General features: G+C 38.2%; 1 protein-coding gene and 1 long non-coding RNA gene across 2 annotated transcripts in view; both read right to left on the reverse strand.

Annotated features, from left to right (window-relative positions):
- Window positions 1-24,487, reverse strand: part of adcy2a (adenylate cyclase 2a) — a gene marked incomplete at its 5' end in the record, with an annotated part of 95,200 nt that overhangs the window by 51,465 nt on the left and 19,248 nt on the right. The window lies entirely within an intron of this gene.
- LOC306901942 lies at window positions 9,002-11,354 on the reverse strand. Its single transcript, XR_013787397.1, has 4 exons — window positions 11,236-11,354; window positions 9,961-10,283; window positions 9,551-9,862; window positions 9,002-9,170 (listed from the first exon to the last, which is right to left on the reverse strand). It is a non-coding gene; the product is annotated as an uncharacterized lncRNA (long non-coding RNA).

Below are 24,487 nucleotides of genomic sequence, written 5' to 3' on the forward strand. Positions count from 1 at the left end.
ATTTACATTAAGTCATTTAGCAGACGCTTTTATCCAAAGCGAATTACAAAGAGTTCAGGGAGCAATAAGCGACATGTCATACAATAGTATGCAATAGTACAATAGGTGCTAATACAAAGTGACTAGTTTCAACAAAAGCTGGACCACAACCTGTTGAGAGAAGATGGTTAGTGGGTTTTTTTCCATACATACAATATATTAAATATTTTGTTGTGTTTAGAAGTGAGTAGTAGGAAGCATCTCGAGGGAAGGAGATCAACTAAGTCAAAGGTGCGTAGTCTATCACCTTGTTTAATTCATAAAACATGTCATTTTAAAAGTTATTATTGCAGTGTGTTTTAGGTTTAATTTTGGCGTGTTGGGTTATATTTTATTATATATTTTTGCGTGTCCGAAGTGACGACATGAAGCGAATACAGTCTTTCTCTCATGCTATATATCCTTTTTAAACAACTTGTTAAACAGTAAAGGCATCCGTTGCCCTTGCTCATTTTGATCCTCTCGTTTCACAATTTAATATGACACTGCTGTTATTAGCGTACTGTTTTTGCAAATGTTATGACACGAAACGTCTCCAAGTGAGAAGGCGGTTAAACTGACAATCGTAAGGGGCGTATCATTTTTGCGACACGCTTGAGGTATTCATCCAGTTATAACGCACCGCTCAACTGTCCAATCAGAGGACACTGCACTTTCCAGGGCATTATCGTTTTAGCGTTTTAGAAAGGAGGGGCATTACAGAGCTACATTAGTGTACGCTATATGAAAAATAAGGATGTTTTCATACTTAAAACATATAACACATTCTATTGCACCAAAAACACAAGTTAATAACGTTATTATACATGTCATATCACCCCTTTAAAAACAACAATGGATTAAAATGGATTGCAGAATCACACGTTGCAGAATCACACGTTGCTCTGCATTTCATCATATCTAAATAAAGACATTTTTAAAAACGCAATGTAATAAATGTAATAACTCTTAAGTTCATTAAAGTTGGTATAGTGGTTTAGTATTATAGCGCTTTAAAGTTCCAGAAAACAACAATTTGTTATGAATTAAATGAAAATATGGATTTTTTCATTAACTCAGCATTGGAAAACTCCGTGTTGTATGCAACATCTATCATTCATTGGCCCAAGCAAAGAAAAATGTTTTAATCCAAAACCTTTTTCTAAATAAATTCACAGTAAAATGCAAGTCTTTAGCTTTTTACAGTAAGCAGGAATACATTGATTTATTGCATCTTTGGCAACCACTGTTTTATCATTTCCTGGTTACTTTTCCTGACCAACAATTTTGAAGGGCACAGGAAAAAGGGCCTTAAACCTGAAAACACAAATTGTACCGAGTTGCCTGTATTAAATAACATTGATCTCTCAGTGCTGAGCCACAAAGACCCTGGGTTTGTGATATGACATCAGAAAGAGTACGCATGGTTTGTTTTTCTAGTGAGAAAAATAGCTCCATATTCAAAACCGATTTAAAGGCACACAAGCTATTTCTGGATGAACACCTGTGCAAACTGTCCGCCCTTCACACACCTGAGAGTCGTTCCACCCATTGACTATCACCATATAATGCAGGTAAAACAAGAATATTCTCACAATACTTTTTAAAATTTTAATATTACATTTATTATGATTCAGTCACACTTAAATGTAAATGAACGAAACTGCAGTTTAGATTAGATGTGAGCGCCGTGTCAATGCAGGATCTGTACCTGAAAATGATTATTAAAGTATATACAATATATCACCACCACAGTATATCTCAATGATATTTTTTCTTTCTCACTCAGCCCTGGACATCTAAATAGTAAGCATGCCACAAGACGATCTACAGTTATTTCTGAGCTCTTCTAACAGCACCAAGAATTATTTCACGATTTGCATCGATCATCCTCCAACTCTTCTGATATGGCCCGCTTTTTCTATATTATGTTTTCTGCTGGGTTTCCCAGCCACTATCCTGGTGCTGCGGGAACTCGTTCAAAGACGTCGCCAAAACACCTCGAATGACGTTTTTGTGTTTAATCTGACCGTCATCGATCTTGGTTTCCTAACTATTCTTCCTTTAAACATTATGAACTACATAGTTTGGTACAATATCGAATTTGAATGTTTTTGTAATTTCATGTATTCACTGACCCTGTCTGGCAGACCTCTCTTCATGGCCTGTGTCTGTGGAGAGTATTATTTCGCCGTGCTCCATCCTATCGTGTACAGGACCAGCAAGAGAGCATCAATGATTAGGAAGGCGATTGCCGCGATCACCTGGTTGTTCATAAGTAGCTATGGAATTGTTATAGGCGTATATCAATGGGCTTTGACGACTAGCATTGCAGCCATACCACTGCTTATTGCTCTCCCTCTCATTTGTTTTTGTGATGTAAGTGTTTATCGTGCCTTGAGAAAAAATGATCCCTCGGGAAAAAGCGAAGTACATCCACAGAAGAAGAGAGCGCTACGGACCATCACTAGCAGCTTTGTTATGACTTTCACTGCATACCTGCCACCAGCTGTTATTTTCACAATGGGACACAATATACCAATGAAGTTTGATGAGTACTACTGTACTTTTATCTTTCTTGGCTTTTCGTTCAGTAATTTGGGATCCGTCATTATGCCATTTCTATTTCTGGAGAGTTTAGGTCAGCTCGACATACAAAAAATGTTGGAAAAAATGAAATTGTGGGAAAGATCTTTCTGTTGTTCTTAAAATGGTATTAATGTAGATACATTGGACTTGTGATTCTTTCGTGAGTTGATAGATGTAGAATATTGCTTGTAAATGGATTGCTAATTTCATATTTTGCTTTGTCTGACGGATCTCTCTTCGGGGCTTGGATATTGTTATTTTGCATGAGCAAAAAAAACAGCCATGGCTAAGAAATCACTTTCTGTTTTAGATTTGCGATTGCACTTTTCTCCCCAAACATTGAATATAGACCTCTCTCCGCTCTCCCTATCATTGCCAACATCCATGGTAGATGTAGTCCAACTGTTTTATGTAAATTAATTTGAGTGTTTGTAAACGATTTCTTAACAAATACAATCATTATTTTTTTTTTAACTCAATATACTTTTGCTCTCTCTCTCTCTCTCTCTCTCTCTCTCTCTCTCTCTCTTTCTCTCATATGGAAATGAGCTTCACAACATGCAATATTTTGTTAGGGTAAAAAGTGCAAAAATGACATATAACTTAACTTTAATGTTTAGACACTGTGTGTGGAAAGGATGCAATAAATGAATTAATAATAAAATCGTAAATAACTGTTGAACTGTTGTGAGATATGTGTGAACTACACTAACAAAGAACTGTTTAGCATGAAGCCAAAAACTGCACCAAGATGTATAGTTTTTAAGTTAAATAATGCATATTTCAAGGACTTGAGTTCTACATTGAAAGTTTGTTGTGACCTTCATATTTGACTAGCCACATTTGAATTGTTATGTCAGACACATAGGGTAATACTCTACATTGTTTTGGGTTGTTACCCTGCTCATTGCAGGTCAGACATACATTAAGTGAAGTGACCTATTTGTAAGATATTGAGACCCATACCCGAAACGTGACCTCTGCATTTAACCCATCCAGAGAGTAGTGAACACACGCACAAAAACTCGTCGACTAAGTAAATTTAGCCAAAACCATCCTAAGCTGGTCTTAGATAGTTAAGGTGGTACCCCAGTCTAGCCGAGCTGGGGCTCAGCTGGTTTATCTGGAGGATGTCATCCAATATCTGGTCTGGTCAGGCTAGTATGTTGGCTGATTATAATGAGGTTACGGGCACTAGCCACCCAGCAAAACCAGCATTAAAACCTGAAGCCTTTCAATGACACGATGCCTGCTCAGTGACCCATAGCACATCCGTCCAATCGCGAGCTGGCATTGGGGATTGTGTCACTATGTAAATACTAGCATCAATAAGCACAATTTCAAATACATCATGGATGATGATGGGTGCTTTTTTTGTTTGTTTGATGTAATAGCTTCATATTCAAACCGTTGACCTACGGCACACACCTGTGAGATTCTGCCTCTGGCACGGCTAAAACCTCTCATAATGTTCCTTTTAGAATGAACACAACTGAGGTAAGACACAAATATGAAATATTATATATAGAGATTTTAATACATTCTTTTAATTCTAAGACAAAATATGTATAATGTAACATTACATTTCCTCAGGAACTTTACATCATGACAACACAAGCAGTGACCCAGAATTCCTCAGATTTCTCAAACAGCACCCAGGACCCAAACTATTTTTTGATCTGCTTCAACAAGCCGATACGCATTCAATTATGGACGAGTTATTCTGCTTTTTGTTTTCTGCTTGGTTTTCCAGCTACAGTAACAGTACTGCAAAAGCTTTATGAAAGACGTCGCCAAAATATCTCTACTGACTTCTTCATGTTTAATATGACCATCATTGATCTCCTCTTCCTATGTTTCCTTCCTTTTAATATTACCAACTACATGGTTTGGCAAAATGCAACATTTGAGCAGGTTTGTAACTACATATATTTCTTAGCTCTATCTGGCAGACCTCTCTTCATGGCTTGTGTCTGTGGAGAGTATTATTTTGCTGTACTTCATCCCATTCCGTACAGGACCAACAAGAGAACTGCCATCATGAGGAAGGCGGTTGCCGTGACCATCTGGTTCCTTATAATCGGTCTTGGATATCATATTGCCTCAAATCCATCGTTGTTAACAAGCGCTTTTGCATCTTTACCGCTGTTTATTGCTCTGCCTGTCATTGGTTTGTGTGACGTATCAGTTTTTCGGGCCCTGAGAAAAAAAGATCCCTCTGGGAAAACCACCGTACATCCACAGAAGAAGAGAGCGCTACGGACCATCATTAGCAGCTTTGTTATGACTTTCACCGCATACCTGCCACCAGCTGTTATTTTCACAATGGGACACGATACAAAACTAATTCAGACTGAACTGTACTTCTGTGTTTTAAGCTTTCTTGCCGTGTGTTTCTCAGTTTCAGGTTGTGTCCTAATGCCATTGCTATATCTGGAGAGCATAGGTCAGCTCAACATGTGGAAAATCTCTAGTTGTGTACATTAAAAAAAAGATATATTATGGGTTGATCTGTACATCCATAAAAGCGAAATATTTTTCTCGCAGAAGGTCTGCATTCGGTAAAAATGAGCTAATAAATATTTCAAATTCACATTTCATGTCCAGTTTGTATCATGTGGCAAGTTGTTGTGTACTAAGCGGGATAATGTACAAGCAGATGGCTGTAATCCCAAAATAAGCCCCTTCAGTGTGATACAAGACCCTCCGCTTCGTGTCAGGTCCTGATCACACCGTTCGGGCTTACTTCTGCAATAAAAACCGTCTGACTGTACATCTTCCATTACTTAAAACTGTTAAAACTGTAGGATAAAATGGGACCACAGTATGAGTGCTGGTCAGATTCATATTTGTCGGCCCTGACTAAAAAACAGTACTATTCCATAAGATAAGGTGGCAGGGAAAAAAACACAAAATCTTTTTTGTACTATAAAATTACATGTTGTTCATGTTATTTTAAACAGAACTTTGGTAGCTGATTGCTGTATTATAAAAAATGGGTAACACTTTACAATAAGGCAGGGCTTTCCAAAGTGGGGTCACAGGGCCGCGGGGTCGCAAGGTGATTTCCAGAAATGCTTTTTTTAAAATTGAAATAGCATATGTAACGTTAATAAGTGTAACAAAATTAAGTTGAAAATAAAACCAGGAAAAATAAAAAGCCATCAGCCTTAGACATTTCCTCACCCTCGATCATGACCGCTGAGGTGATTACGTCACATTAACGGCATTAGCAACCGAATTAAGTAGCTAGTCCATTTACAACACCACGTGAAACAGTCCCATGTGCACGTGGATTATATTTCAAGTTGAAGTTTAGGATATACTTATTTGTCGAAATGATACATTGATGAATATCAACCAAAGACAACACAGAGAGGCCAGCGGAGGAGGGCGGCGATGCGCCGCAATTTCAAGGTGCTATCGTCCTCAGGTACGAAAAGAGGCACATCCATCAGCACACTCTAATCAGTTTGATGAAATTCGACCATATGTAGTAATAGTTCATAGTTTGTATAACAACAAGTAAAGTGATGAGTAAATAACTATAAAAAAAATAATATGTAAGATTGTGCTCTTTGGTGTTGTCATTATGCGCGTTTGAGTAGAATATGTGCATGTGTGTAATTGCGTTCAACGTTTGAAGAATTGAACCACCTCCGAGGATAGTGGGAGTCTCGAGTCACTGGGACTGTTACTGAAAAGTTTGGGAACCCCTGCATTAAGGTGCTATTTGTTATTTGTATTAGCTAACAAAAACTAACAATGAACAATACTTCCACACAGTGCTTCATTTGTAAATTCCGAGGTGCTGTAATTGTCACGCTGTCGTGCCGGAGAGAGACAGACGAGTATCCAGGCATACGAAAACGGGTAATCTTTAATAAATTAAACACAGACTGGTACACAAAACGCAAGACAATCAATAACTGACAATGGGAAAAACGGAAACACAGAGTATAAATAGTCTTTGATAATGAGCAATGATGGCTGGCAGGTGCGGGAAACGGCGTGATTACAAATGACGGACAGGTGCGGGATAGTGAATTTAAGTCCATGGGGAAAAACCGGCAGGGAAACGGACGGGAGTGTTACAGTAATAAGTAACGGAATCTCTGTGGTGTTTTCTATCTAACTATTTAGATGTTTTGAAAATGCGCATTAAAAAGCTTATAATCTCAGAATTATCTAAGAAATTTACCGGGATTTTATCTTGAGTTTGCATGCATTAGTTCAAATGCGCGTTAAGGTGATGGAAGCAGTTTATTGTCATAATGATGAAGTTGTGATTATTTGTGGATGTAAACAAATACAATACCACCCTCAAAATGTGTGTAGAATTCAGAAGTCTAATGTTAAACCTGAACTGGAAATATTCAACACTATCTTCCCTATGCATCCACTATTCATTTGAATACCACGCTGTTAATATCACTTCTGCCACTCAGCTCAGTATTATCGTAGTTTACCGCCCCCCAGGTCCTCTTCACAACTTCATTTGAAGAGTTAGATGTGCTGCTCTCAGCATTCCCGGAGGATAGTGGCCCTCTTGTAGTCTTTGGGGACTTCAACATCCACCTGGACAAACCGTCTTGTTCGACCTCATGCGCCTCGCCACAGTCGGTACTCACAGATCAGGAAACCAGTTTGACCTCATGAACAACGTAGTACGCTCAGGGCTTCTGAACAGAAATGGCACAAGACCAAGAATCCTGCTGACCTAAGGGACTACCAGTCACTACTCTCCCCTCTTCTGCAAGTGTTACCACAGCTAAAACTCACACACCACATCATCATCAACTCCCTGCTCACTGGCACTTTTCCATCCATATTCAAACAGGCCCCGGTCACACCCCACTTAAGAAACCCACATTGGACTCCTATACTACCGAGAGTTAAAGACCTGTCTCTCTGCTCCCATTTATTGCTAAAACTCTTGAAAGGGCAGTTTTCAACCATGTATCTCCATACCAAACACAGAACAAACTACTGGATGACAAGCAGGCTGGCTTCAAAACAAACCACTCCACTGAGACTGCACTGCTATCGGTCACAGAAGCACTGAGGCTAGCCAAGGTGGAATCTAAATCCTCGGTCCCGATTCTGCTAGACCTATCTGCAGGTTTTGACACTGTAAATCACCAGATACTGCTGGCAACCCTGTCATCTCTAGTAATCTCAGGCTCTCCTCTCCGCTGGTTCAAATCCTACCTCTCCAGCAGATCCTTCAGGGTGTCATGGAAGGGCTCGCTGTCTACTGCTCACCACATGATCACTGGGGTCCCAAAGGGATGGGTGCTTGGACCTCTGCTTTTTCCCCATCTACACGACATCCTTGGGACCCATCATACAGGCACACAGCTTCTCGCATCACTGTTACGCTGACGACACCCAGATCTACATCTCGTTTCACCAAGACGATACCACTGTAGGAGCTCGCATTACAACCTGCCTTAAAGACATCTCAGCTTGGATGAAAGACCATTACATCCAGCTTAATCCTGCCAAGAGAGAACTACTTGTGTTTCCGGCACACCCCACGGTACAACACGATCTCACCATCCAACTTGGCAATACCACAATCCCTCTTTCCAAATCAGCCAGGAACCTCGGAGTCATTTTCGATGAACAGCCGTCCTTCAATGATCACATTGCAAAGACAACGTGATCATACCGATATGCCTTATTCAATATTAGAAATTTTAGACCCTATCTCACTGAGCATGCGGCACAACTCCTTGTCCAGGTCCTGGTAATCTCAAGGTTGGACTTCTGCAATCCTCTTCTTGCTGGTCTTCCTGCAAAGGCTATCAAACTACTCCAGCTGGTTCAAAACGCAGCAGCATGCCTCATCTTCCAACAGCACAAAAGAGTTTATTTGACACCCCTTTTCATCAATTTTTACTACTTTGGTAGGATCCTCCCTTTTAGTGTGATAGAAAACATGTTGTGTTACTGTATGCTATTTAAGTCTGTTGTAATGCAATACACTGTAAAAAATTCTGCCGTAATTTGACGGTAAAATACTGGCAGCAGGGTTTCCAGCTGCGGACCGTTATTTTACGGTTTCACTAATTTACGGCTTTCTGTAAATTAACGGTAAAATCCTGGCAGCAGGGTTTCCAGCTGCGAACCGTAATTTTACGGTTTCACTCATTTACGGCTTTCTGTAAATTAACGGTAAAGTACTGGCAATATGGTTTCCAGCTGCGTACCATCATTTTACAGTTTTATTAAATAGCATATTTTCAGTAAAATACTAGCAGCAGAGTTTCTGAATGAATGCTTTTTATTTAAATAAATTAAACAACAGACTGGCAAAGATGAGAAGAGGAACCATAAAATTACCAAACAGATATGTTGTGCATAAAGAACCCAGTCTATAGACATATTTAAACAGATAAAAATTTATTATTATTTCTCCATAAACAGATACTGTGCAAAAAGAACAGTCTTAAGACATATTATCTAAACTTCTTAAACAATAGAAAACATTGTATTATTAAACCTTGAATGGGCAAAGAACTTTCCACCATCTGTGACCAACTTCACACGCTGGTAGTCTGAAAGATAGGAAAAAAAACTTTAAGCAGAGTATCTATAGAAGGTATCTCTAACCCTACTCTTGGAAAGCTACAGTCTCGCCACGGGGTTTAAATGAATGAAATGTGCACTGTGTGTCGATGGTCACGTCAAACAAGTTGCCCCAAAAATAACGCAGACTTGTTGCATGATGATGCTCTGCTCGTGTAACTTGTGAATTTTCGTGTAACAGCCACGACTATGCTGATCCATGAGAAAGACAATGGAGCTCAAAATTATGAAAACGTGGTGTGTTCAGCAACACAGAGTACATTACTTAATAAAACGGCCTGCTTTTATAACAGAATGCAATTCAGTAGAGAGGCAACCTTTGGATTAACTGATGAATATTTTTACTCACCACCTTGCCGGTCTTCTTGGAGACCTTTCCTCTGCAGGTATTGGAGACTCGTTCTGGTTTAATTCCAATGAAGCGTCTAGGTTCAACAAATTTTCACAGAATACAATAACCATTTGTTAATCATTCTGATTGAAGAATTTATATACACTAAACAGTGAAAGGATGGAAAACTCTTAGAGGTCGTAACTTTGAAGAAATTCTTAAGTGCAAAAAGCCTCCTCCTTATACTGCAGATGGAAGATGTACACTCAAAAATAATACGGCCCTCTAGACTAAGCATCCATCTTACAGCATTTGCCTGCCCTCCAATGTCTAAAATAAAAAAAAAACCAAAAACATTTACATTATAATTTCAATGAACTGCCTTTGAGATTGCTTCATTTGAACAACCGGTTACCGGTGACACTAACCGAGCATAATCAGACGAGGACTGGCAGGTAGAATGAGTGTCTTCTCAACATCAGATGAAGATGCAGTAACCTGTAGAGAAAACACAATACATGGAAAAACATCAAAAAATTACTTCAATACAGAAATTTGAATAAATTACTAGTGGAAAGAAAATGCATAAAACAAGTCCATCTTCATGTTCCTGAAAACGGGACCGCTGAAGATTGATAAGCAGGTGGGCCATCTCTGTGTTATCCGTCTGGGACAGAACAGTCTTCATTCCTCCCGTCTCTAATGTGTGATTTAAGGTGCTTATAAAAGGTCCTTCAGAGTTTACACCTGACTTGACACAAAAAAAAACATTAGATGTTAATTCAAATAAGGTCACTGACACAGATCGGATAACAGTGAGTTACTTATTGCAAACAGGCACAATTAAACATGACATGAGAAACATGCATATGTCTCAGAAATGCAGGTGTAGTACTACATATGTGTCCACAAAGCTTGCAAAAAAACATATCTTTAACACCACGAATCAGCACAAGTCTGAATTTCATTCATTTATATCTGGAGGGATTTAACGTTACCTCAGGTAATAGTCACTTTACGGCAATTTACCAAGTCTTCTTGGTCTAGCTAACGTACAAAAGCATACCACACATGTAATATATTGCGCTAACACACACAAAACTGTATTTTTAACTTTATTTGAAGTTATTAAGTAAATTATTATGTTATATATCGACGTTGTACTGCACGCGCTTATCGCCAATTTAACGAAGCAAACCACCAGTCTACTGTACCGTATTTGCAACAGAACGTGTGTGTGGAGACACAAAACTCATTTAATAATCAAACTTGAATCCCATGAGTTTCTTCAGACGAGACTTGAAATGAAATGTATGCAGCTACGAAAACCGCGAGGTGTCACACTGACTAGAATTCATTCAGCAGGTCCAACACTGACTGTGCTGCGGAGTAAGAACCCGAGCAGCGGGGGAGGGGAGAGCAACTACTGGTTTAGTTCCCATGATCGACTACCTTGTAAATAGCTTCAATTTGAGATTGAATCTGTAACGTTTCTGCTACAACTTTTAGTCAAGGAGTGTCGTTGAATTATCTAACAGTTTCCCCCTTCCGCACCGCTTCTGATGCTCGTCAGTAGTGGCCATTTGAGAACTCTGGTTTGTGTGTCAGTCTAGGTAATTTGCGCCACGCAGCTCAGTCAAAATATATAAGTTTCGAAGCGCAATATAATAAAATAATAGATAAATACAAATAAAAACACTTACCTTGACAGTGTCTTGGAAGATATGGCCGTCTCCTGGCGTACTCGTGTTCTCGTTGACTTGTAAAAACGTCATCCGTAAATTAGCTAACGTTAGTTGCGCAAGTAACGTTACTGTTGTCATCGAGCCAAGAGCTTCAAAATATGACTGTTTTGTGTAACAAAATGTAGTTTTGAGAGTTGTTTAGACGAGAATGTATGTGTATAAAGTTCAGATCTGCTGTCGTTTAATAAAGATAGCGTCTATTAAAAAATTAGCTCCAACTGTTTCGGACAAGTGAGTCGATTTCACTTATGCACCCCGCCCAACGCAGCCTCACCTCGGCAAGTCTTTCTTAAAATCACCGCTGGCTGTGATGTCTCTGTTAAAGGGTGTATTTTTTATGAATACATTCTGAGTTATCATACCCGTTAGCCTTTCTCTTCCAAACTTTATTTCTATATCATCGACTGTATTTGTCTGAAGATCATCGATACTTTAAGGTTGAGTAAAACATGGGGTCATTTTGTTTCACCCCTGAAAAAACCCTTTAAATAGGGGATTTAATTATGTTATCCCTTTAATTATTTGTCCATGGGGAAATTGTTTTAACTGAGGGCAAAGTTAAATTGTACAACTTGTGTATTTCTTAATGTGCAAACTTATTTTACTTTGTAATAAAGGATTGTGTAAATTATCACAGTAATGTTTTGAATTACTCTGTTTAAATGTAAATCCAGACTAAATAAAGATTAACTCGGATTGCCTTTGTTTGCTATACAGCTCTTTACAGTTAAATTCCGTAAACAGATTTACGGTTGAATGTTCTAATTTTACTAGCGAGTAATTAATTTACAGATCAATGGCTGTAAATTAACATTATTAAACCGTTTTTTAAAAGAACAGTATTTTGCCGTTAAAATTGGCCGTATTTTTACGGTAATATTTTACAGTGTATGTATAAATATTCATAAATCATAATCATAAATAGTCGTCTTGTCTCAGGTGTTGTGCATTTAAGTTTTAAATGTGCAGTAGTGGGAACATTGATTAAGAAATCAAACTTGGATACCTCTATTCTTGATAATTTTAGGCCCTATCTCGAAACCTTGAATATTAGAGAAGGTTGCATTTACTCAATTACAATCCTTTTTAAGTCAACGTGGTTTGCAGGAAGTGTTTCAATCTGGTTTTAAATCACTCCACAGCACAAACACATACTGTTGAAAGTTTTAAATGACCTGTTACTGACTCAGGAGATTATGCTGTACTCATCCTCCTGGATTTTATGGCAACATTTGACACTGTTGACCATAACATCCTGGTTACTCGGTTGGAGCATTGCATTGGAGTTAAGGAAACTGCACTGGAGTGGTTTAGATCTTATTTGTCTGAGCGAAGTTTCTCAGTCCGCCTTGGGAATTTTGTGTTATCCTCTGCATCTCTTTCGTATCTTTCCATAGTTACTCAGGGTTATATTCTTGAACCTATCCTATTTTTATTATATATATACTTCCGTTGGGGTTCATTTTTCGGAGTTGCGGCATCTCCTTTCATTGTTATGCAGACAATACACAACCCTTTGAAACTCCTATTTAGACCTGGCAACACATGCGTTGATGTAGAGTTGAGTGTTTTTAAATCATATGTAAAGCCAAATTTTTTATCTAGTTTTGATGGAATGTGATTTTGAATAGGTTGGCTTGACTATAGTAATGGCCTCTATGTATGTATCAACCAGGCCTCCCGTAAACGTTTACAGATGGTACAAAATGTTGCTACTCGTCTGTTTACAGGGACACGCAAGCGTGAACAGATTACAAGCATACTGGCTTCTCCTCATTGGCTTCCTGTTCGTTTAAGAATTGATTTTAAGGTTTTAGTTTTAGCTTGAAAGTCATTAAATGGTCTGGCACCAAGTTACCTTTCTGATTTAATACGACAGCATAATCCATCAAGAGCACTTAGATCAGCTGACAGTTCACTCTTGGGTGTACCTAAAACAAGGCTGAAAAGCAGGGGTGACTGGGCATTTGCTGCTGCAGCCCTAAAGCTTTGGAATAATTTGCCCCTATTTGTTAGGCAATCCCAGACACTTTCTGCTTTTAAGTCCAGTCTTAAAACGTATCTTTATACTCTGGCATTTAACTCCGTATGAGAGGTATTTCATGAATTTTGTTAGTGTTATTATCTTTGATTTTTTGCTGTGTGTATTTTTATTTTATTTTGATTACTCTTTGTACAGCATTTTGGTGAACAATTGTTGTCTTAAAAAAGTGCTCTCTAAATAAACTTTTATTTGATTTGACTTAGAAAATTTTGCATATTTTGTCTTCATGGCTCAGGTTTTGACAGGAATTGATGAATTATCATCATAAATTATGACAGACCCACAGACCGGAGAAACAAACTTGTACACTAAATGGTTCGACAGATGAGCTGTGTGTTTTTTATTTGCATAGTGATATTATTCACCATGTTTGAAATGATATCTTTAAAGCTGTATAGTTAAGGCAGACAGTGATGGATGTGAGCCGACACACACACACACACGCATGTTTGCGTAACTATCTTTATGGAGTATATACATTGACGCATTGCCATCTCTAGCCTGTTCCCCTAACCATAACCATCAGAACTAAGTGCCCTAACCCTTAACCTAAACCTAAATTAACCTAAATAATGACCTAATTATGACCCTGGGTTTCAGAAAGTGAGGACCTGTCAAAATGTCCTCCCTTCACACACGTTACTGCGCCTGCACGCTTTTGTGGCAAAATCTTACAATGTATATATTGGCAATGAAAAGAGTTTCTTTTTCTGATAACAAGTTAACAAGAAATACAGCAGTAATATACAAGCAAATAACAAGAAATAAACAAGAAAAAGACATTAGCTAGCAGGTAAAAAGTAAATCTAGCCAGTATTATTTTGGGTTACCAGCAGAAGAAGCATTTTTAAGCTTAACTTAAATGTAACAAACAAAGAAAACTGAACAAATTGTTTATTAAAAACATTTACTATACAATGATGTAATATTTTAATGTCAAAGAAAATATAAAGTTATATTATTTGCACTAGCCAGTGCGATCAGCAAAAACAGACTGTAGGTTAACTTCTGGCCAGGTTCGTGCGTCCGATGAAACAGTCTATACCAGGTAATATTTACAGTTCCACAGTTTAAAAACTGTACAGAAATTTGTTGCTTATACATCTCCAAAAATAACCCCTTTTAAAACAGCTTAAAACACATTTTTACCTCACACCTGTCTTTCTCTTAGGTGCACTTGCATAAATAAACTTTCAGAATTCATATCTATAATTGAACTCCCACGTTCCATTTCTTGCTATTCTTTCTCATTCACGGACAAAAGCCGATTGAATAGAGAGAAAAAACATGGCAACAACAAGTAACACCTTGATCTATTATTAATAGAATCGTTTTAGTAGCCTATATACAGTGCTTTCTATTTTAGTATATACAGTGCTTTCCTGTAGCTCAGAGCATTGCGTTAACAACGCAAGGTTGTGGGTTCGATCCCAGGGGATTGCAGATACCCATGTAAAATGTATAGGATTATGCAATGTAAGTCGCTTTGGATAAAAGCGTCTGCCAAATGCCTAAATGTAAATGTCAATGCATCCGGAAAGTATTGGCAGCGCTTCACTTTTTCCACATTTTTTCATGTTACAGTCTTATTCCAAAAGGGATTCAATTAAATAGTTTCCTCAAAATTCTACAAACAATACCCCATAATGACGACGTGAAAGAAGTTTGTTTGAAATCTTTGCAAATTTATTAAAAATAAAAAACGAAAAAAGCACATGTACATAAGTGTCTGCCAAATGCATATATGTAAGTGTACTTGTAAGTCACTTTGGATAAAAGTGTCTGCCAAATTAATACATTTAAATGTAATTCTATCTTGGACTGGCAGCCAACCCAAGGAAACCAATTTAGGGGAAATGTGGTCATACTTGCAGCTCCCTGTCAAGAGTCTGGCATTTCGAACTAGTTGTAGCCGATTTTATGTTGTTTGACACACACCCACATACAGAGAATTACAGTTGTCAAGTGTAGAGAACACAAAAGCATGAAACAGCAAATAAATTTCCATGTCATCTGTGTCAAATATGTCAAAAGTGGAAAGAAATCCCATGTTTGCGAACGATTGAGCCTAGTGTTAGCAAATATAAAGCAAAAAACATAGGAGCAAGAACGGCTCCTTGAGGCACTCCACAAGTGGAGCAGACGAGGAAAAAGTCTGGCCTAGATGAAGCGAAAAACGTATTTCTCATAGAAATGATCTAAACCAATTTAGAGACAAAAGAGTGCCCAGAATCACTCAATAAAAAATATATAATTTCACATTTTAAGAGGGCAGACTCTGTACTATGATTAGCTGTAAAAAACCTGACTGAAATACTTCAAGCACAGCATTTTGGTAATCTGTAATCGTTTAAGAACAATCTTCTGAAGAACCTTGGATAGAAATGGCAGCTTGGAAATTGGTCTGAAATTTAACAAGTCCAACTGATCTAAGAAATGGGCCGGAGTTGTTTTGTTAAACCAGGGCTGAGGTTTAGGCCTATCAAAGATATTTCTAGCGGGAGCAACAGAATCCAGAATAGAAGAGCATGTTGAATTTAAACATTATTCAGCTTCTCTACATCCTAGTGAGAGGTAGGGTTCACCAAAGTAGTTGTGAGAGCATCCATAATAAACAAATTAGCAAAAGATTCAACAGTTGTGAAGTCTAGTTTCCGGACACATCGGGTGAGAGCAAGCCCATAGGCAGGGGGGGTTCGGGTGGTTCGACCGAACCCCCCCTCACTGCCAAAGGTCCAAAATTTAAGTCGGGTTTTTTCATGTGATTATTGTCATCATTGTTTTAATCAATGCTTGTGACCAATTTCTTGGTTGCTGTTTCAAATTAATATGATTATTATTGCAGGACGCGTGTGTGTGCGTGCGCAGACAGAGAGAGTTCTCGCAATACACTTTTCAAAGCAACGTGAAGAAGCATCGCCTCTGAATGATGCAGGGGGAGGGGTTATATATATATATATATATGAATGTGGCCCGCCCACAGATTTGGACCGGCCCTCTGAACGATGCCTTATAGTGTGTTCACACCAAACGCGAATGAAGCGTTAAGTGCGAGTGATTTACATGTTAAGTAAATGCAAAGATGCGATGACCTACTTGCGGCGCGATTCGCGCGAATTAGTTGAAAAATCTGAACTTTTGCGAAAATTCGCGCAGCGTTAAACAATCCGGAGCTTGCTCTAGTAGGGCCGTGAGCGAGCGTCCGAATATTGGCTTTCAGACCCAAATTTAGTTTGTGTAAGTTAAGTTACTCACATAGCCTAATAATTTGTTATATTCATAACGTACCATTGCGATAGAACTGACGTGCGAACGATCAGAAAATTTAAAAAGAGACGACAAAATGGCCAAGCGGTTGGGAAAGAGAAAGGTTAATTAATATGCATAAGAAAATGTTTTGAATTTGAGTAGCACTAAACTATTAACTATTCATAAACTATTATACCTTTAGGAGGCCTCAAAAATACATTTCAAATCATAATTAAATCTCCACAATAATTCAAGTAGTACCTCCGGCCTGTGTAGTTTTCTGTTACAAACCGACCCGGCCCCCCATTAAAGACAGGGAGAATTATGTGGCTCTTGCAGAAAAAAGTTTGGGGACCCCTGGTCTACCATATAATAGCCATATAAACGTAGCGCAATTATAATAATAAAACATAGCAAAGAGGCATTGACAGAGAGTCAAGAAATGATGATTAGAAGAAATATTATTAATATTTCAGTTAAAGTTCATTAAATCTATTCTGTTGTTAGTGTGGTCTTTAAACTTATGTAACACTTTTGTCAGTCCATACACAGTTCATGAGGAAGCAATTTGACAACAATGCAATAAATATTTTAGGTGCATCAAAAAGCGTGCTGGTTAAGATACCAGCAGACAAGCTGATCCAGCACAAATGAGTGCATAAAAGGTCACCAAAATTAAGTATTTGAACCTCATAATTAATACAAGAGGAGGAGAAAAACTGTAAAAATGTCCACTTTTGAAAAAAAATAACCTCCCCTTTCAACTGGCTGGCTACGGACCTGGAGAGTGCACAGCTTCTCTATCTCGTAATCAAAAGAAAGCTCAAACATGACAGATATTTGTCTGAGAAGGCTACACCATCCAATAAAACATTAAAATTTGACAAATTATGTGACACTACAAGGTCTCATGTATGACCATGTACGTGTGTACACCCATAAACATGTTGCATTAAGTTAAAAGACTCGACAAGATAAATTAAATCCTTCGCTAATGGATCTGATGGGCAACACACATAATAAAATAGACATAATAAAAAATGTATCGTATCTACATAAAAGTCCTCACTAAATCACCAAACTGCTGAAAAAAATCCTCTTGAATTTAGGATGTAGATAAATTAATACACACACACACACACACACACACACACACACTGATGAGTCAGTCTGCACCTTAACTTGAAACAACTGCAGTTCAAAGCTGGAAAAAGCTTCAGCCTGAAGGGTCTTGCATTTAGAAGAGTTTTCAAAAATAACTGACAGACCGGTACAGTATGAGACACTATATGTGATTCAAACCATTTAAAGAAACATTTCTCAAAATTTAAATGACTTCATAATTCAATCATTCCAATCCTGTATGAATTTATAACTTTTGCAGGACCCAAAATAAGTTATTGTGAAGAATGTTGGCAACCAAACAACATTGGATCCAATTGACTTCCATTGTATGAACATTGTATGGGGAGTAAATTATCCCTTTAAAGTGATGGTTTAGGATGCTGATTTGATACTGTTTTTGTTCCTTATTATTGTAAGGATTTAATGGCAGTATAAAAAAAGATTCAGGACATTTATTTGCTTTATTTTTCTTATTACTGATGGCTGTGGGTTAACAGTCCTACAGTATATCAAAACGATTTCGCTTTATCGTTCATCTTAATTGAATTGCTTATCACAGCATTATCAACAGATGTGATGTTCAGTTAATGAACATTGTCAGGCAGTAACAGATAAACAGTGAGAGCTTTGAGATTCAAAGGGAAACGTTTAAGCACAATCAGCGTTAGACTTGATTTTATGATATTTACATAGATTCGCTTAATGGGACTAGGTGTAATAATCCCACTATTTCAGTTTAATGCCCAATAGGACGTTTCCCATGCCTCATGCATGACAGGGGGAGCAGTCAAGAAAATCAATAGTGGAAAGGAGGTCTGAGGATTCGCTGGGTTGGTTGTGTAGGCATCCACGGTGTTTGGGGGATATATGATTATAGAAATACATAGCATATTTATACTTAACTTTCCAATTAGCTCATCCAGATTAGTGGCTGCAGCCTCAACAACACTTGCTTTCCTTGTAGCTCGGTGAGATCACACCTCAACCCAAACCATCCACATCCGTTGCCGTTGTTTTCTCCAGCCCCACTGGCACCGTTAATGCATACCCGGTGCCCCCGATCCCCTACTTGTTTCCTCTTAACGCCGATCAACCTCCACCACCAGGTGACGCTGTTCTTTTGCTGTAGCTTTTCGTGATGTGGGTGTGGTTGATCCCAAACAAAGTCATCCTCTGCCATATTGAACTTGTCCCACAATATGCCATCTCCAGCCTTGTTTTGGAGCATTTATATTCCACCACAAGGAAATGGGCAGAGAGAGACAGCCCTACAGACCTATGTTGCTATGGCATCTTGGTAGCCAACTGTGAGCTCATACATTGAAATCGGCCTCATCAAGAATGGCAACATGCCAAATTGAGAGCACCTGCTTTTCAGCTTCACAGGGAAGAGCTGTAGTATTTATTTTCTTGAGTCCACTGACTGTGATTTTGCATTAGTTGTTCCACCTGTTTGGCGTTTTTTGTTCCACCTGTTTGGCGTTTTTATGGTGTGGGGTGTACCACCGTTCAAGGGGGGACTTGATGGGCTTGACCGTTGGTATAGACTTGCCCTTTATACACAACCTGACATTGGTAAGCCGGCCCCTGACAATAGATATGCAGCGGGATTTGCTGGGTTTGATCTCCATTCGTGCCCAACCAATGTTGTCCTTGAAAATCTTGAGCTTATCCAGTAGCAACTGTGTACATGCTTTGGTTGCTGTGATGGTTGTCATGTCATCCATGTACGCCCTGATTGGAGGTAGACGCAACCGATTTTTCAAACGCTCTCCTTCAACCACCCAAACGCGATGCCCAGATTATTATTTCCATTGCCGTTGTGAAAGCCAGTGGTGAAATTTGCAACCTGCCGTCATGCCAACCTCCAGCTGCTGCCACGTGGTGGTACTATAGTGTGTGGTAATACAGAAAGTGTTCATGTGGAAAGATTTGCTCATAATCTGAGTGATGAGATCCATTCAACTCCATGCTATCTGAGTGATGAGATCCATTTACTGTAATTCAATATAATTCGGGTGATGAGACTTGTATAACTCCATATACGTAAAAAGAGTATTTTATTATAAATTCTCTGATAATTCAGTTTATTCTGAAAGTGTTTTGTTCACCAGCTTTTATAAAATGAGTACTATAACTTTGTGATATCTTCACAAGCTCTGAGCATGTCCATTTGTAGCGGGTTATTTTGTAAATTAGAGACCATTACAGTGCATTCCCACATAATATATATATATATATATATATATATATATATAAGCTAAGGCAATGCTAACACGCCTCTTGAAATGATCGTGTTTATTTACCAAAGGCACTGTTTAGCGTATGCCAGGGATGAATACATTTGGGGAAATTGATACTGATTCTAAACGTTCTCATATTTCAAAAATGCATTCTTTTATTGTAGCTAATCATAATTTTTGACATATTTTACATTTCTATGAGTTACACTGTGTTGACTTCATGTTATATGCTTTCCTGTAGCTCAGTGGTTAGAGCAAGTCACTAGTAACGCCAAGGTCTTTGGTTTGATCACATGGGATGGCACATACAACAAATATATAGGATAATGCAATAAAAGTCGCCTAGGATAAAAATGTCTGCCAAATGCATAAATGTAAATGTAAAATACCTTAGTGCCTGCGTCATGATACTTAGACCCAGTTTCACAGACAAGGCTTAAGGCTAGTTCCAGACTAAATAAATGCGTGACCTGTCTTAACTGAACATAACTTGCCCAGAAATATCTTTAAATATATCAGCGCCATTGTTTTCTCTCATGATGCACATCAGTAATTTATTCTTCTGAGGCATTTTTATAAAAGCGACATCAATATTTAAATTCTCAACTAAGGCGTAGTGCTGGCTTAAGCTAAGGTGTGTCTGTGAAACAAGTGTTGTAGTCACTGTTACAACTATGGTTTTGCAGGCTGACACGGTAACTACACGGAAAAAAGCTTTTCCTTCAACTTTTCTATTAAAAGAATTCTTATCAGGCATTCATTGGGGCATATTAATTTGGTACAGTGTCTTTAAATAGCCCAAGAATTATTTCTTTGGCATTCATCTGTGTAATGCAACATTGGGGACTTAAAGAGCCTCTAACAATTTATGTGCGCTATGCTTCGCCGGTATTGATCTTTCGTTCATCTTAATAAACCGGCACATTGCCCTACCTACAGTATCACATTATGTGATGCAGGTCTCTTGTGTACCAGATACTGTAAGTCCCATCATAGCATCAGTTCACCCATGATGTGTGTATACAAGTGTATCAATTGCCTGACAATTTATGTTCTATTGTGGTGAGAATGAATAATCATCAGTCGGCATATGCACTCATATCTTAACGGTATGACAGAAACACACCATGCAGGCCTCAGAACATACAGTAAGAACAATATAAGAAGAGCTTGGTTCCAAAATGAACCCATTTTTATAGTGCATTTCAATGAATACAGCCACTAACACATGAAAACATAAGAACATGAGTCCTCATTTCACTAATTCACGCCTATTAGAACTAACAAAGCTGTGCAATAATGTAGACAGGTTAAGAAAAAAGTGATCAAGTTTGACAGAAGCACATTTTGCAGGGAAAAATCTTTACTGGTGAAATGGACTGGAAAAGCAAAGCAGCTGGCTATCATGTGTGATAGGCTCATTGCGTAGTCTGTCAAGATCTGACAAGAATACAAAAATGTCAGATCCAGTTTTAAAGGTCTTTCAGGCACAAAATAACCCCTGGCATTATGTCACTGAATGATATATTACTGAGTATTATAAACACATGGTGTGATTTTTCTACTGCGGCGCAGTGTTCTCGTGTTGACTTTTTCATTCATTATTAACACAATAAACCACCTTCTATAAGTGTATAATTCATGACATGCACACAACCGCAAGACTTAAGACATCACATTACACAACTAACAGACAGCTACGCAAAACCACACACACTTCACAGAAAGAAACAACACGCTTACATCACCACACATACCTGATACGATTCGACTTGCAACATTCTTTTCAGTGGCAGTTTAAAGCTGGCTGTTGACAGTTAAATAATCAAATATCTGTAGCTAGCAGACAAGATAACTAACAAACTGTCATGGCTCAGAGGTGTTACATGTCCTGTTTTTATTTTTAGATGGGGGTGCCTCAATAAAATAAAATCATTTTGAAACCAATTTGCTCGATTGAGCCCTCCTCAAGTATTGATCTCCCAAATATCAATTAAATCTGATATATAACCACTCACTGCACCGCTGGCTGCTTCTCTTTCCAGTTTCAATTTCAAGTAAAGCACCGAGATACTGAAGGATGATACTGTATAACTGTGAGCATGTGCTCAGTGAGGTGTACCCGTTAAAAAAACGAATGAATTCATCTTAACACTTCTGTTGCACGGCCACACATTCAATGTTTGATCCGGGTTCCATCATTGGGAGACCGTTCCACATTTTCATTAAATCTGCATTTCTAGATGTATTGTGGTCATTCCAGTCCAGTGTCTGTGGGATTTCAACTAAATCAAACCTTAGGAGTGACATAAAGCCATCCAACATCGATGTGAAAGATTGACACGTGAAAACCGATAAAAATAAAAGTTATCACAAAAAACTAAACTTGAAACTTTTCCTGAATACATGTAGGCAACAAAAAATACCGTTGTATTGCGTAGAAGTGAATATGAAATTGTTTTCTTTGCAGCAATTGAAGTCCTCCGACTCGTATGAGTTCAACGTTCCCCAAAACCATTCACGCATTTCGAGCAACATAACATTTATTTATTGTGTATAACACCATATAAAACAGTCACAACCGTTTTTCAAAACGTACAGATATTCCCATTGCGCCGAGGTCAAACGAACGATATTTATGAGGAAAAGACTCTAAAATGAGCACCATCTGCAGTACATATTCACGTCCTGCGAACTTCCGGTTTAACCCACATTTATCATTTCCACCAGACGAAGTAATAGGTCGGCTGTGAATGTGAGAAAACATCGGTTCTTGTGTATCTTGTGACAGATTGCATCATTACGTCCGTACTGAAAAATTAACTTAACTCAAACTGCGGTCATGATGTGATTTTAAGGGCCAACCCAGACGTCAGCATCACACTGGTTACTTTAACAAAGAGCCAGTAAGATTTATCCATTGTCCTTTGAATTATTTTTGAAAATCTACAATATTTAGATGTTTTGTCCACAAAGATAATCTTTCATGAACTGACAATTCCTAAATACAATTGCTGAAAGAAACAAACTTTATGAAAAACATATTCTCTCATAAAACCTACTCTGTGGGTAATTCTCCATCCACATTTTTTGGAAACCTGTACCCATCCTAGCAACCGTATTTTCACGACATGTAAAAGCTTTTAAACCATCATGTTCTTATGTCACAGAAAAACATGAACGTATCTTATGCTTTTGCTATCCCTCAAACCTTTAAAAAGCATTGACTTTGGGATGAGGAAACCAGAAGTGCTAAAAGGCTGACTCGTTTCTGGGATTTGGTCAACAAAATACGTCATGACCAGCACTCTAAATCTGAACAGGGATGTGTACCCTCCATCATGCTTGAGGTTATCATCACAAAGTATGACTGTGTCTTACCAGTAATGTAGCTCATCACTAATTTGATTTATGTGTGGTAAACAGCACATATTTATAATGCCATGATGTTCCTGTCCAGGACACAATTATCTTGACCAGTAGGTTCCATTAGGTTTGATAATGAGCGGTAGTTATTATTTAAAATTCAGATGTCATTTGTCTTGGTCTGTGGGCCACTTTAGGGCCCTGAAATCCAACGCTGGTAACTCAATTATGTGTCGGGGCAAATGCGGAATGGAAAAGGCGTAGATAGAGTAACCTTTATTTTAAACAGTAATGCAACCATGAAACGGAGCATTCTGGGGACTGTGCCAGCACATATGACCACTTAGCGGTCGCACTTTTGGTCCATCTCAGGATTCATGATCATCCATTTCAACTGTGGCTTGTATTATCTCACCATACTAGCAGAGGTCCATAAAACAAATTAGGGCAATGCTATTCGATTATCCCGGCTAAAACCTGCTCCATATCACCTAGATCAATGCTATCTATTAAAAGATAAAGAACTGTAAGCTTGGGCTGAAGTTGAGCAAATGTTCACACGTTGAGAAACACAAAAACATCACTGAGGTTTTATTAAAAATCTCATACTATATATGTATAGCCTTACAATCTACATTGCAACTTTTTCATTTATTTGTGCCAAACACGATTATTACAGTATTTTGATGTCACATGAAGTGAATTCACCTATTAAATATGTATATTTTCCCCCCTTTATTCCAAGTGTCTAATGTTGTGATTAATCTCCGATTTGGTTTAGTTAACTGAATAATTGAATGAATGAAAAAAGAAATCTAAAATATTTCTTTCGGGATCCGAGGCAAATGCAAAAGTGAGCTCCCACTATTATATTTTGTTTGTAGCACAAACAGTGTTAAATGTCCTCAGTGATTTACAAGCAAAGCTTTCAATACTTAGCTTAATGCAGACCTGCAAACTCGGAAGAGGAGAAAAAGAAGACATTGCCCCCGTCTCGCAATCCCAATGTGAAATATGGACAAGTTGAATTCGAGATTTTCAAACAAATGCAACACCTTTCACACAAAAAAAACCTTGCGATTTACACGATTCACATGAATTACCTATTTTTATTAAAAACATACAATTTTGCCGAAAAGCGACTAGTTTGCAGGTATGCCAATTTAAGGAATGTAAGGAAATC

This window comes from Barbatula barbatula, assembly GCF_947034865.1.
Source record: "Barbatula barbatula genome assembly, chromosome: 12".
Lineage (NCBI taxonomy): Eukaryota > Metazoa > Chordata > Actinopteri > Cypriniformes > Nemacheilidae > Barbatula > Barbatula barbatula.